The sequence below is a fragment of the Charadrius vociferus genome, unplaced genomic scaffold (assembly GCF_000708025.1).
Source record: "Charadrius vociferus isolate BGI_N301 unplaced genomic scaffold, ASM70802v2 scaffold15, whole genome shotgun sequence".
NCBI lineage: Eukaryota > Metazoa > Chordata > Aves > Charadriiformes > Charadriidae > Charadrius > Charadrius vociferus.
In genome coordinates, this window is record NW_009650064.1 from 14,245,169 (window position 1) to 14,260,287 (window position 15,119).

The window sequence follows — 15,119 nt, forward strand, 5'->3', positions numbered from 1 at the left end:
GATGAAATTCCATTGGTGTAGTTAATGATAGAAGTCTTCTCTGCACACAGGGAATCAGATAAGGAAGTGTCTATGGATAAAGTTATCTGTAAAATTAATGGAGAGAAACATTATTCTCAACAGTTATGACACTGAGAAATTTTAATTCTCAGGGTATACGTTGGAGAAGAAATGCAACTAATAGCCAAAGGAACTCTCTATTCCTACAGGTGTTTAGCTGACGTGTTTCTTAATCAAGTATCCCCCAGAAGTACATTTGGAGAAAATAACTTTAAGTAATTAATTAACATGGAGTTAATTAAAAAGTTGATCTGATTTAAATTAAAGGGAAAATATAGAAAAGTAGGACAGTAGGTAAGGTTTGGGATTTCAGAAGGATCTATTTTGATATGGGAATTGAGTAGTAAAGTCAGTTGGGTTGAAAATCTTGAATATGGTTAACCTGTGCTCAAGAACTTCGAAGCTTTTCCAAGTCAAAAATGTTCAATCTAACAGTAATCTGTGTCACAGATAAAGGGAAGACACCTCCTGAAAAGGGGATTAATGCATGCATAACCACTTCAAAACCTGTATAATCAGAGGCATATAAATAATGGGGAAGTGTATTATAATAAAGAAGGTAGTGTTTTAAAGTCAAGACGGGATGGAGTTTGCCAGGAGGTATAAAGTGCCTGAAGTGTCTTAAAAGCACGTTGGTTTTCACCCCACTGCTCCAACCAGAAGAATGTTCAGAGTTTTCTGTGACCACCCGATTCAGAACTTCCTTTTTTCACCAACCTGAAGACACTCAGGACCAATGTCACACTGCTATTACTTGGAGCAATATTGCCTTTTAGTTTAACTCTCCCTTCCCCCTTTCTGATGTTCTCAGGAAAATCAGATCATCCCTGTTGTTTTTCCTCTGCTTTTACTTCCTTTAGTGTACTTTTAGTTTCATTTAATCCTTGAATGATGACAACAGGAACTGCAGCCATTACCAAGCTGTACGGTTGTGGATAGTTCCCTATTGCTGGCTCTGACCCCTCACTTTGTAGCCTTTTCATGGCTCCAAAACAGTGGTGATCCCCTGGTCATCAACTAATACTCCTCCTACCAACCCTTCTTCAGTTGTTTTCCTCGGATGATTTCCCAAAATAGATATGTCTATCAATAAACCATTAGTAATACTAGGATGAAAGAAGAACTACTTCAGATCAAACATCATTTTGATTACTCCCAGCTGAGGAACTGGAAAGAAGTTGTCAGTTTCTACATTCTTCTGGAAACTGGAAGGACATTCCTAACTCACTTCTCTACCAATCAGTAAGACCCTGATGGCCTCCTAAACAGACTTGCAGTAAAAATTACCCTAAATGGTTTTCAGATAAAGCTCAATAACTCTATAAAAGTGGTTATATGATGTGCTGTCTGTGAGTTTGAATAGAAGACCCAAAATGTCTTCTCCAGTCCTATGTTTCTAGCTGATCTTTCTTTCTATAATCTGATTTCTCTCCATATTGCTTAAATAAAAAGTTTTCATATTGCGTCTCCTCCTCCTCTAGTCTTTGGTTTACTTTGCAAAATACAGAAAAGCTGTCTTTCAACATTTCTTCTGGTTTGTTTTGTTGTTTGTTTGGTTTTGTTTTTGGTTTTTTTTGGGGGGGGTGTTGTTTGTTTGCTTTTTGTTTTGTGTGTTTTGGTTTGTTTTTCTAACAGAGAAACGCCAATCCTACTGGTGGTGCATTGTCTCTATTCATCTCCTTGAATGCACGGTTCAGTTTTAAGCTGCAGTTTGGAAAAGACAATGGGATTTCCAGATTTGAACCCTGATAAGCATGACACAGAGGGAGAAGGAGTAAAATGCCTGGAAAATTAAGACTTATGGCAATGTAATGACCCAAGAAGAAAGCACTTCCACTGTAGAGAATTCCCTACAGTAATTTTGGAAATCTCATTACAGACAGATCTTCTGTTACTTCAAGGATAGTTTCAAATACAATTCTCCTGCATTTCTGTGTAATAATAAGAAGCTCTATCTGCTGATTAAGCTCCAACTCTTGACTGTCTGTAATTCGGGACATTTGTAGAAAAAAATAAAGTGTGTAGTACGCCAATTAAATCTCCCAGAAGACTGGATTACTACAGTTTTGTTTGATCATAGCCTTGTTTAGTGTTTGGCAGGGTAATAAATAGCAGAGAGAGATGTAATATTCCAGTTTCCTCAAGTTCAAGTGTTACAGTTTCACTTGGAAAGGCAATATTAGCTATTTCATGTACTTAGGGAGGAAGAGAAAATGCAAGAAAGACCCTTGTTCAAAATGGCTCAACAGCTGGCCTTTCCTTTCGAATGAAAATGAAGGGGAAAAAAGAAATCAAAACAAGACATTATAATAATACTCTCAGCTATATGATCCTGTTCTCAAATCTTGCTTCCTTTAGCAGCTGAAACTAGATGCCATGCTGTATTTTTATCTGCCTAGAGATGGCTACTCTTACTAGTTTGATGACAGAAGAGCAGAGGACAAACTTGATGAGAAATATTTAAGGGAAAAAATGGTTGGTGCTTGAATGGTTTGAGCAATTCAAAATTGTCCTTGCAGATGCTAAAATAAATATTACAGAGTAGTTTTTCTGAAGCTGTTGCTGTACATACACAGCATCAGTAATTATAAAAAACACAAAACCCTATATAAATGTTACCAATATGTATTTAATAACATCTTTATTATTTTCTGATTCATCTTTATTTTTCCTCCTTAAGCATATCTTACTACATCTATAAAGCTGTTATTGCTCTTTCTAAAAGATTTCTGCTGACCAGTTTGTTATTTCACAGGATTAATTCTGGAAAAAGAAAAAGCTACCACTCTCTGATTGTTTCTCTTGAGTGCAGTTGTCACCCTTTCTTTAAGTTAATAATTTCATAACCGGTGATATGGCTGATTTGCTCATAAAAATAAAGACACTCTGGTCCTGTATGTTATTTATCATTTGGTTTCACAAAGAGAGTACATTTTGATGTTCAAATCCATTCTCAAACAAATCTGATTCCTTGCTAATCCATAGCATATTTTGGTCTTTACTGGGTAATGAAGTCTTCATTTTTATGTGTAAAAAAATCTCATGTATAATACAAACAACATTATCTCTAAAACTGTGATACATCATCATACATGCAAAACCAAAGCCTTGGGTAAGACAGCCTGGCAAGTTAGATGAACCACTTCAATTTTCCATCAATCAAATTATAGTTTATTGTTCAGCTGAACTACCTCAGGCAACACAAATCTAAAAACTGTCATTTTGGAAACATTACATTTTTTTTCTGTCACATTATAACCCAAGCCATGGCCATAAAAAAGAATGTCATACCATTACTGACTGTAATATTCCTTAATTTAAGAACAGCTAATTCATCTGCAGTGTATGCAGTGTTCCTAGTATTTGGAGCTTATAGCAGTGTTCAGTTACAGTAATCTTATCAAACTCCATTAGTACATTTATTATTTTTTAAATAATGGAGATTTTTGAAAATTCAATTAAGACTAGAATGGTTGTTTATAACAGCATTTTAATGCCTACATTAGAAATAAGGTTTACATTTCAGAATCATCTACTATTTCAATTATTTGGTTTCTATGAACACTAAATTGTAGGGAATTTAATTAAAAATTAGGCTTCTATGGCATACACTTGATGAAAGAATCTGCTGTCCTTTTTCTATTTCTTTACAGCCATGAGTGTCATCACTGTAAGACTCAGAAGTTAAAAATTAATCTGGTAAATATTACAGGTCTGTTTGTGTTCTGTCACCCCAAATGCACATATGTCCTTTTTGACATTTAGGCTATGAAATTCCTCTGACATTGATGACCAGCAATGTAACACTAGTACATTTTAAATGTTCTATTTATCATTTATCCTAAATTTCTTAATAATAACTTCATGGTGTTCCTTTGTTTATCTACATTAAGTCGAAGTGCATATACCAGTTAATGGAAGAGTAGAGAGTAAGAATTACAAACAGAAGAGTATATTTCTTCCCCAGTTAAAATATATAGAATTAAGAGTGTGAAAAGAATGAGACTTACTAATACAGACATGCTCCTCTCACCCCCTATATGCTTAAAAATATAATCATGTTACCTTAGGAAATCATAAACTTAGTTAAGATACAACTGTTTGAATAATATATGATGAAATTTAAAGATAACTGAAACGTTGTGAGAACATACACTTCACTGCAAAGATATATATCATGGGGACACCTGTCCCCCCCTTAATTGACTACCTGCTAAAAGAAAAACCTGCTAAAAGAACAGATTTACTGTGCAGTGAGGCAATGAATTTAAGAGGTCTCTGCTGAATAAAAAACTAGTTCCATTGGTTGAGCTGGGCCATGTTCTTGAACAAGTTCAGACATATTAACTGAGCTTTTATGTGCTTTTATGCACCATTTATTTTTGAAAAATCAGGAATTTTCACTGCAACAATTACTTATGCACCAAAGTCATAAAATTCCTGTTGTTGGTATTCACCAAATCTATGCTAAGCAAATTCCAGCAAGGATTATTGCACACACTTTGTACCTACATGCAAAAAGGTGACAGAAATCAACCCAAGATTAGTAAGTGTGAAGAATTTAATCACGGTATTTGCATTTCCTTTTTTTTTTTTTTTTTTCTTTTAATCAAATCAGGTTATTTTATGTTAGATACAGATTTACCTATGGAACAAATTTCTGTTCTTGTGGTACTTATAATTGCTGATTATATTTATGGATCTAGTTACTTTTCTATCAGCCTAGTACACTGCAAAAGGTATGAGCGAGAGCACATAAAGTATGACAAGAATCAAATCCTTACCGTGCTTTTCTTAGAGGGTCACACTAAGGCTCAGGAGCGCACCAGTTTTCAGGGAAACAGAAATACTGGTCCTAAATTTTTAGAGCGTATTAGAGTTTTAACCACCTGATTCCCTATTTCATTGAAAAGTGTCACGCTGGTGAATACCTTAAGCAGCAGTTAGAAAAGGTAGGCATCAGACATCATTTTCTAGTTAACAAACCTGTACCTTCTAGTGTTATGCTTGTTCTGTAATGGCTCTTTTTCTCTTTCATACTACTTTGTTTCTCCTCCTGAAGGAAATTATTTTTCTTTGAGCTGAAAGTGGTCCCCTAAGCACTTTTCTGTCTCAGATGTGAGTTTTCCAGATCAAAAGGAACCCTGAGAATGCTGTGATCTTCATGCACGGGGTAGGTAATAGAGAAATAGGAAAAGGGTGTCATAAAACTAGTTAAAATACAAAAATATGACTGACCCATCTAAAACTTAGTAGTATGGGTTAAAGTTGCTTCCTCTCAAGTGAAAACACGGTTTTTGTGACTCATTCCAGTGACTCATGAATATATGTGTATTTTCACTATGTCTATAAAAATTCTTGTTTTATCCTGTTTTGCCAGAAGCTGGACTTTCCTACTGTGATACTAGCTGCTGGCAGTGGAAGCACCCAAACTTTTGGCATATTGAGCCTTGCAATAAAATCCAGGGTGTTTCCTAGACACGGTATAATTAACTTCAAATGCTATGTTACAATTATGTTCAGGGTGTGACTTAGACAAAACAAAGCACTTCTGAGTGAAGACTCATATGCAATTCTAAATGCACCCTTTTTTGTGTCTAGGTGCTATAAATATTTTAGAAAACTATAGATAGCACCAAACCAAGACATTTTAGGTCCCTTAAATTCTGGATCGTAGTTTTACTAAATGAGATGGATTATTCTTTTTTTTTTTTTTTAGCTCATTTAAACTCTTGCTGTTTAAAAGATAAGTAAAAACTAGCAAGTCATAGCTGCATTTTGCCTAGTTGTATTTAAGATTAAGCATTAAGATTTGTTCAATCTTAGTCTAATTGTGTACAAAGCTTGATAAAATTAACATGGAAGCTCTCTGGTAGTCAGAAACAGACATTGTAAGTGTTTACGCGTACCTGCTTCAAATCCTTTAAAAAGGCTTCCAGCCAATGCATTGAAATGGACATGTTCCCATGTAGTTTGCAAGAACTACAGCTTCCAAAATAATTTATAATTTTTCTTTGTTTCAGTAATACCAGTCAAACAACCTCTAAAATATGCCACCAGCTTTACGCATCTTTTCTTTAGGAAGCAAATTCAGTCAATCCATTTTTTTTTTCTCTTCCAGCAACTGGTTGTAGCTAGGCTTCTTCCAGTTAAGTTTATCTTTGCCCATCAGTTCTTATGACAGACTATCAGGATGTGATCCAAACAGGTTTAAGTGCCATCTCAGCTCTGAAACCTTCATCATTACCCTCACTTCTGAGTACTCCACTCTCAGAAGCAGCCTGATCTGGAAGACAGGCACTGGTCTCCTGTCTACAGCATACCTAGGTTTTGAATGGGTGGCACCAGGGCTCAGGCATGGACTGTGATTTTGTCATCCAGACCATAATGTACTCAACACAGAGCTCCCTCCTAGGTGAAATGTTTTCTTTTAGAACAATGTATTTAAAGAAAGATGCTTTAATATGCTCCTTTGTCACCACCAGTTGACACACTACGTGTAGATCCACATCTTGGCTATGGTCCTTTGCAATCTGCCTTCTAGAACATGTGGACATTCTATTTTTCTGTTGTTCCTTTATTAACCACCTCACATCAGTGAAAGAACAAACACTAGGAAGCATGGATATACCTACTGAAATGGGCACAAATTAGAGCTCAGGCATTGTCACAGTGAAGACATTTTTAGTAGTTACAGTCCAGAAAAAAGTGAACTAAAATGAAAATGTGGGCACATCCTTAATAACAAGTCACGGACAGGTTTCATTTATGATCCTATTATAATGGCATGCTCTCATTACAGACTCTCCCATCAATTTATAAATAGTGAAAAAAATCAATAAATAGTAATTTATTCAATTTTTCATTAAGCCAGTGTGCTGGTATAGGAATACGGCAGATCCCCAGGTATTCAAATGCTGCCCATGGCTTGCCCTTCTCTGAGAGCCTTTTTCATTGTCACATTTTAAAGTGGTTTCAAAGGAGGAGATCAAATGAAGAGTGAGTGAGGTTTTTAACAAGGCAGTCATTTTTAACTATCGAAACTCTTTTCATTCTCTACGGATACACATAAGTGAAACTGCATTTGTACGTTCAGGTCACAGCATTAAACACAAAAAAGAAAAATACATAATTGCTTGAGACAATATTATTATATTGTACTGATTGGATCGTTAGACAGTGTTCTACAAAAATTTTACAAATTTGAATCCAAACATATCTTTTAGAGAATATATTTTATAACATTACAGACAAAATTTAATCAAAGCAATACTTTCTCTTAGGTTGGTGAGCAGAGGAGGCATATAGAGAAAGGGAAGGAGAGAAAAAGTTTCTTTAAACAAGTGCATGCAAAGAACGAGAAAGTACTTTGATACTACTTTCCTGAATAAAAATGTGCTCTCTTTTATGGAGGTTGAAGCTGTAACTCAGTATCTCTGTGCTTCTGAGTGTGTTAATCTTATACAAATGGTGAGTATGGAATAGTACCAATGACAAAATCTTACAACTTTTTCATTTGTTAAGACATGGAATCCTATTTTTAACATGTGACATGACAGATAAATTGCTATGAAATACCAAAGAATATAAAAACTAAAAGCCAAAAAATGAGTAGTAGACTTTGAAAATATATTGTATTGTGGGAAATTGACCCAAATGTTCCAGTTTTTGTAAGGGTGCTTGCTCCCCTTCTGACCTTTTTTCCAGATTTGTATTTGGAACTAGAAGGATATATTTCCCCTTTTGGAAATCTCTTTAAGAAGGCCTGTGGACAACATATGTTGGATCAAAAGTTTCAGAACTTAAGGTCTTTCAAAGCTTTTTTTTTTTTTTTTTTTTGATATTGCAATTCTTTTCATTACAAGTCATTTTGATGATGGTTGGGTGAACTGCTCAGGAGAAAAAAAAAAAAAATGAACCTGCCCAAAGTTCATTGGTTAAAAAATCTGAACTAAACTGAAACACGTTTTTTTAATGGTATTTCTCTGTTTCTGTTTTAGAAGCTCAGAAGCATGAGTGGTTTGTGATTTTTGTGTGTGTGTTTTTGTGCCTTACACATAAAGGCGATGTTTGACTATGAAATAATTATCTTGAATCTGAGACACACTTTTATATCCTGGTCACTAGGCAGAATGTGACTATCCCAAAGCCACAGGAGCTCTTTCTGGATATGAAATGAATTTTTGTATTCTTAGTTTATTCATAATTTTGTACCATTTTTTACACACAGTGTGGTATCATACATCTATATATACAGCAAGTGGAAAGTCAAAGATATCAACTATATAAGTATATATTATCTATGCTTCATAATTTCTGATATTGTAAAATATATTACCTGAATATTTACACTTATTACAGATTGCTCACTTAGAAGCTTTAGTGTCTCTCTCTCTCAATATATTTATATATATACATGCCTATAATGTGGTATCAGATTCACTGGCAAAGTTCCATATTTATTAAAGATGACAGGGTCAAACTCTATACTAGGGAGCCCAACATTATATATATAGCCACTAAGGCAATCAACAGAATCAAAAAACTGAGATAGAACAGTAATGATAAAAGTAGTAAAATAAAAAAAAAAAAGATTGTTATAAGAGCGATGAATTCTTCTTCATATTCCCCAGTGGTGAGGAAAGAAATAATCAATGTATTTGCATCAGAAAAAATATTTAATTCAAATATTATGGAAAACTTTCTTATTAATAGAATAACATTGGAACAAGTCGCTCAGTGAGGTTGAGAAAGCCCCTGCAATGCTTATTTTTTAAGAACATTAGATAAACGTCTGTCAGTAATACTCTGTGTACAACTGATCCCTCACAGAGCAGGGGGATAGATTAGATGACCTCTTAAGGTCCCTTCCAGCACAACATCTCTATGAAGTTCTGATTGGAAAAAGCCCAATACAAATATTTATCAGACTTTTTTTCTTGTTCACATAGTTGGTTACTTTATGATTCTATGAAAGAGCAGTGAACTGGAAGGAACTGACAGCAAATGTTTTAATTTGGCAGTTTATGGGGAAAAAAAATCTTTGCGCTTATTTCGATGTCTGTTACTGGCAGAAAATACAAATAAAAAGCTGCCAAAATCTCATTGAGACAAATTCAACCAAGTAATTCTCCTTCAGTAGGAGACATGGGATTGGGTCTACAGCCAGTCTCCGAATTCTTTACTCGTATATTTCACATTACCACCTTGAAAATTGATTTTGATATATGTATACACAGAGACGGACAGGCAAACACACACACACACACACACACACACTTTGTTTAAGCAGTCAAACTGAAACAAAATTTGACTAAAATTTTATTATGCTGGTGCATAAATATGCAAGGAGTTATAGACAGCATCAGTTACAGAAAGCCAGGATAAGGGCAACAGTCATATCTATTACTCGGTGTATTAAGCTACTTCCAGTTTATAGTTAAAACTGCATTCATGCAGAATTATCTGATACCTGTTACTGTAAGGTGGCATGACACTTACCTCTAAAGTCAGGAACTGCATATCAGGCGATCACAGAAAAGTTGAAAAACACGAGCCCCTGTTTTGGCTTTTCAGCAGAAACAGTCCGTAGCCAAAGGCTTGGCAGCTTCAGATACAGGGTGATTTCAAGCACCTTATTTCCAGCTCTTCTGTGGGCGATAGAGAGAAGGGTCAGAGTGGTAGCCAGCCTGCACTCTCCAAAATGGAAATGTTGCGATTCCTCTTTGCCTCACGTGCATCAGGCAGAAGAAAAGCTTTTATCCAATGCACATTCGTAGTAGCCAGGAAGAGTATCGCCATAGCTGCTGCTTGGGATTCTCTGCAACAGTCGGATGGGTGGACTTCCTGCTCACTTGCATAAGTTCAAGGACATTCAAATACCAGTAAGATAAGACTTGAGGATATCACATTTGGTGATACCCAGAAGCACTGAAATCCCAAACATAAAACCAATGCAAAAAAAAAGAAAAGAAATCTGAAACACAGACCTTTTGGTTCTCTTTTCTAAGTAAATAAATCCAACATTGCCTAGAGAAGAGGTTTTAAAAAATTACAGCTCTTTCAAGCCTCTGTTATTAAGGACTATGATGTCACTGACTGTGGCTGGAAAACAGGTATTTACAGTTACATTTTTTCCTAAGGCTTTAAGGTGTCAGGAAATGATCCAAGTTACTTACAGTATTACAATAATGCCTTAATCACTTGCACTCCTTCTCTTCCTACCATCATCATCACCAAAAGCAAAAGTAGGTATAACTCTACTTTCTCCCGAGAATCTCACAAGACTGTTTCAACATACTTATTTTATCTATGTTTTTCAATCATGTTTTATCGCTTCCTCAGCTTCTTCTTTTAGCATCCTTTTACCTAACTTGTTAGAAAAATTGTAAGTTTATGCATTTGATTTGCCTTTGAATATCTTCCACTTTTTATTAATACTTCCCACTTCAAAAATCCTTTTACAGTCATTTATGCCAACAGTTACTTACTTTAAAATTTGAAAGCAGATCCTTCTGAGTTCCAAGTATAAAATTATTTGGTGTCATAGTGTATTTGCATGAAAGAAATTCAACTAAATAAGAATTAGCCTTATTATTTGGAATACTAATAACTTTTTTTCCTACTTCTATAAAAGAGAGTACAATTGTATTTATATACATATATTTATATACATATATTTATATACATCCTAAATGGATGCTAACTGACATAGTCCAGATAGGCTTTTGACAACTGATACACCGTACAAGTAGCTCTGAAATCTCGGAATCCCTTTCTTCTGCAAGCTGTGCCAGGAACAATAAGAATTAAGTATGCTGAAACTGGACTATTTTGGAACAGCACTGGTGTGGGCGTAAGGCAAAAGCAAGAGTTTTTCAACAAGTTCAGTGCAAGTAGTTTGCATACAAATGAACAATTTGTTCTTGAAAATGTTCTTTCCATCTTGTTTTACTGTTAAGCACAGTCAGGGACAATTGTTGGTAAAAATTTTGATGATTATCATGAAAACTTTGGCAGTGAAAACCAATGAAAACGAACTGTAGGAGGATGTCATCCCTTCCAACTTTCTGGTCAACATTTAACAGCAACTGAAAAAATATCCAAAAAAATTAACACCCACAATTTTTCACACAATATAGCACAGCACAATAGGATTTTTGGATCTCACACTGCATACTCTTACTCATATTACTAGTACTGAGTATTATGTGGTAGAACTTTTAGACTCAAACTTTTTGGTAAGCTCCACTAGGTGCCTATGCCTACATATAGAAAAGAGTCTTTAATTTTATGGTGAGTCTTCAGTATATGACTTCGCAGTGCTCCTAGCAATTTCAGATATTTTGGAAATCAGCAATGCTCTCATAGAGGAAATGATTTTTTTCTGAGGCTGCAATTTCACCACCACTTATACTAGATTTTCGCACTATCAGGTATTAATTTGATTTTGTCCTAATGTGGATATGCCATTGCATTACTGCTGAACTGGCCAGAACACGTAATATAGCATTTATATCATAGGGGTTTTATGTCAGCTGTAGGAGGAAAAATGATATCTGCTCCAACAAAAAGTCAGTGGTACAAACATAAGAGTGATCTTATACCAGATGAGTGCTTTGCGTCACGTGGCAGTCCTAAAGCAAGAGCTCTGAAGCAAGATTTACTGTATTGTCAAGCTATGGCCTGAGGCTTTTAAGCAGCTTGATTAGAAGATTCATACTGTCACATAATAGGATCTGTTGAATGCAATGAAAGGTTAGTATTTCACACAATGATTTGCAAACCTTCAGTTGAAATCCAGTAGGTTAGGGGTTTCTTTTCTTTTTTTTCTTTTCTTTTCTTCTCTTCTCTTCTCTTCTCTTCTCTTCTCTTCTCTTCTCTTCTCTTCTCTTCTCTTCTCTTCTCTTCTCTTCTCTTCTCTTCTCTTCTCTTCTCTTCTCTTCTCTTCTCTTCTCTTCTCTTCTCTTCTCTTCTCTTCTCTTCTCTTCTCTTCTCTTCTCTTCTCTTCTCTTCTCTTCTCTTCTCTTCTCTTCTCTTCTCTTCTCTTCTCTTCTCTTCTCTTCTCTTCTCTTCTCTTCTCTTCTCTTCTCTTCTCTTCTCTTCTCTTCTCTTCTCTTCTCTTCTCTTCTCTTCTCTTCTCTTCTCTTCTCTTCTCTTCTCTTTTCTTTTCTTTTCTTTTCCCTTCCCTTCCCTTCCCTTAGGGAAAGTGGGTTGTGTGTATTTTTTGCCTCCAAATTTCAATAGGTCATTTGAAATCAATACCCCAGCAACTTCAGTGCAACATGTGGTACATCCATTTCTAAGAAAGCAACAACGCACTAACTCATACTAAACTTGTTTCTGGTATGTCTAGAATAAAAATATGAAAGGCTTTATCTTCAAGGGGTACTTTTAGCGAAATAAGAGTTATAAATAAGGACAGATTTCTGAATGTTTCATATAAAGAAAATTGAATCTAGGGGCTATAGTCAGATATTTTCACCCATTCGTGAATGGCATATTTCTGCTTCAAGATAAAAGTGGATCTCAGAAAAGGACATTCAAGTAGGGAAAATAATTTGATGGTTCAGTCAGGTCCAGATAAAAAGGGGGTTGTTTCTAATGGGAAAATGCACACTGGCTTTCAGGAATGACTCTTGCCCAGCACTGAATGTTCCTCCTACCCTGATTACTGTGAGATGCTACCAGATTCCTACAGAGGTAACAGACAGTTGTTGCTAAAATGCTGTTCCTGTGTATAGGAAAAAATTCCCCGGAGATTTTACCTCTATGGTCTTTTTTATTTTTATTTTTTAATTTTCTCCGTTTTTTAGTAATGCATTTAGCTGAAGTATCAGGACTGTAATTGAGTCAGTAACTCCATTTTACTTTCTCCCCTCCCCCCCAAAGTAATTTTTATGAGCAAAAATCCATCACATTTGACAATAATGGGAAATGTGACTGCTATCAAGTGGCAGGGTATCAAATCTTTTTTTTGCCTGCCTATGCTTGATTTTCTCACTCCATTTGCTTTACTTACAGTGTAAAAGATGTTACATATTTTGGGAGACAAATTCCTTGATATATAATATAAAAATTAATGCTTTCTGATCTTTGACTAAATGCATTATTTAGAAATATTTATTTGACTTAGCAATTATCAACAGTTTTACTGAGTGTACATTAAGGCCATGTCACAGTACACAGTCATATATTCAAAAGCAGATCCCCACCCTAGAATGTTATCGTGTATTTTTTTCTGCATGTAAACACCTTCCTGGAAAAAAATGTTTTTATGTAGGGTTTTCCACCATGTTTTGAAGATCTGCAGGGTTAGGCATGTTTGGAAGTTACAAATCATAGGGCTGAGAGATCACCACAGTAAACAGTCTTGCTCTGTACAACAACTGTAATGACAAGAGTACAGAGATATCACCAAATACAAACCAAATAGACGTTCACAGTTCAAGCCTTAAACTCAATAGAGGTGCAAATAAGAAACCAACACAGTCTTTAGAAAAGTCAAATGCAGCAGTCTGACTGTCTAATAAGCTGCCTGGATAGCCAAGAATATCAGAACACCACTAGGAAAAAAAGAAAAGGGAAAAAAAAAAGGAAAAAAAAATCACACTTCAAAGAATCAGGAGGGTGTCTTCAACAAGTCAGAAATTGGTTTTTGACCTTTCTGACTCATGTAAGCTTTCAGGATTCTTGCCTGTGGTTTCTTTTCTAAATGATTTGATGATAAAAAGATAATATTTTTTCTTCTTTTGAATGGAAGAAACTCCTCCCTTTTTTTATTGGCTATAACACTGCTTAAGCCAGCTCTGTCCAGTATTGCCCTTTCAGGGGCAGAAACCAGCACTCTCTGTACTACATTTCTCTGCATTGCATTTCCTACCGTATTAATAGCCTGGGTAGCAGAAATATTCACTGTAATTGTGCATGAATATATAGCTACTGTAAAATTAACATTAAAACCAGTTCGGTTTGGGGGCTTTTTGTTTTGGTTTTGGTTTGGTTTGTTTTTTGTTTTTTTTTTATTAGGTAAATTCAGCATGGATGATGGTTTGCTTTTTAAAGAAATAAGACATTCCATCCAAAATGCACCATTGCCTGAAGTTAATATTTTCAAAAAGTAAGTTAAAGATTGGGAACTGCCATTTTTCACAGATAGGACTGATTTTAGAAAGTGCTGTTATTCATATCCCTTTGAAACGGGCTCTCAATCTGAAAAATTCACAAATATTTGGCTATTAAAACCTTGGATTTAGCTTAAAAAAAACCTTTATTTTTCTTTAATGCCAAAGGCCAATGAAATCAAAACTTAAGAAACACCATCTTTGCACTCTGCATTTAATGACACAGAAGATGCTAACTGAGTCTTCAAGAAATAACATGTTATTCTGAGCAAAACTTATGTGATGCTGAGGTCAGAGGATCTGAATATGCTTAAGATGCTCAACAGCTCACAAGAGTAAACATCTGGAAGTGTCCTGCTGTAGAATTAGGTTAAAGCATAAGTTGGAAAGAAAATGCAAGTAATAAGGATCACCAGAACTTAGATTCATTTGGAAAAATATGACTGAACAAAAGATTGGAATCCATAACTGAGACAAAACTAGTGGAGGGCTTGTTAAAAACCCCTGAAAGATGCTAAGCGTTTTTTTTTACACAATGCTCCATTTTTATTGAGAACAAGATAACCTTCTCCCTCAGTTTGTGATCTCCCTGTAAATAATCAAGGAGATTACAACATCTTTCTGGCTTTAACTTTGATCCTGCTGAGAAGCTCTGCAACATTTTCAGCAGGTCATCCAGATAGTACTAGTCATTATGTATGAGAAGAAGCACCCTTGAAGTAGCATGTGTAAGAAATGGAAAACAATTTTGATGGTAGGAGCTTAAAGATCATACACAATATTGCTGAGAGTGTAAAACAAAGAAGTTAGAAAATTTTAAGAAGCTATGAAAACAGAGAGTAAAAAACTCAATTGTTGATTCTAGAAAGCACTTAGCCCTTTTTTTCTAAAATAACTCTTAAACAGTGAAAATAATGTTTCCCTGTACTGTAAAGC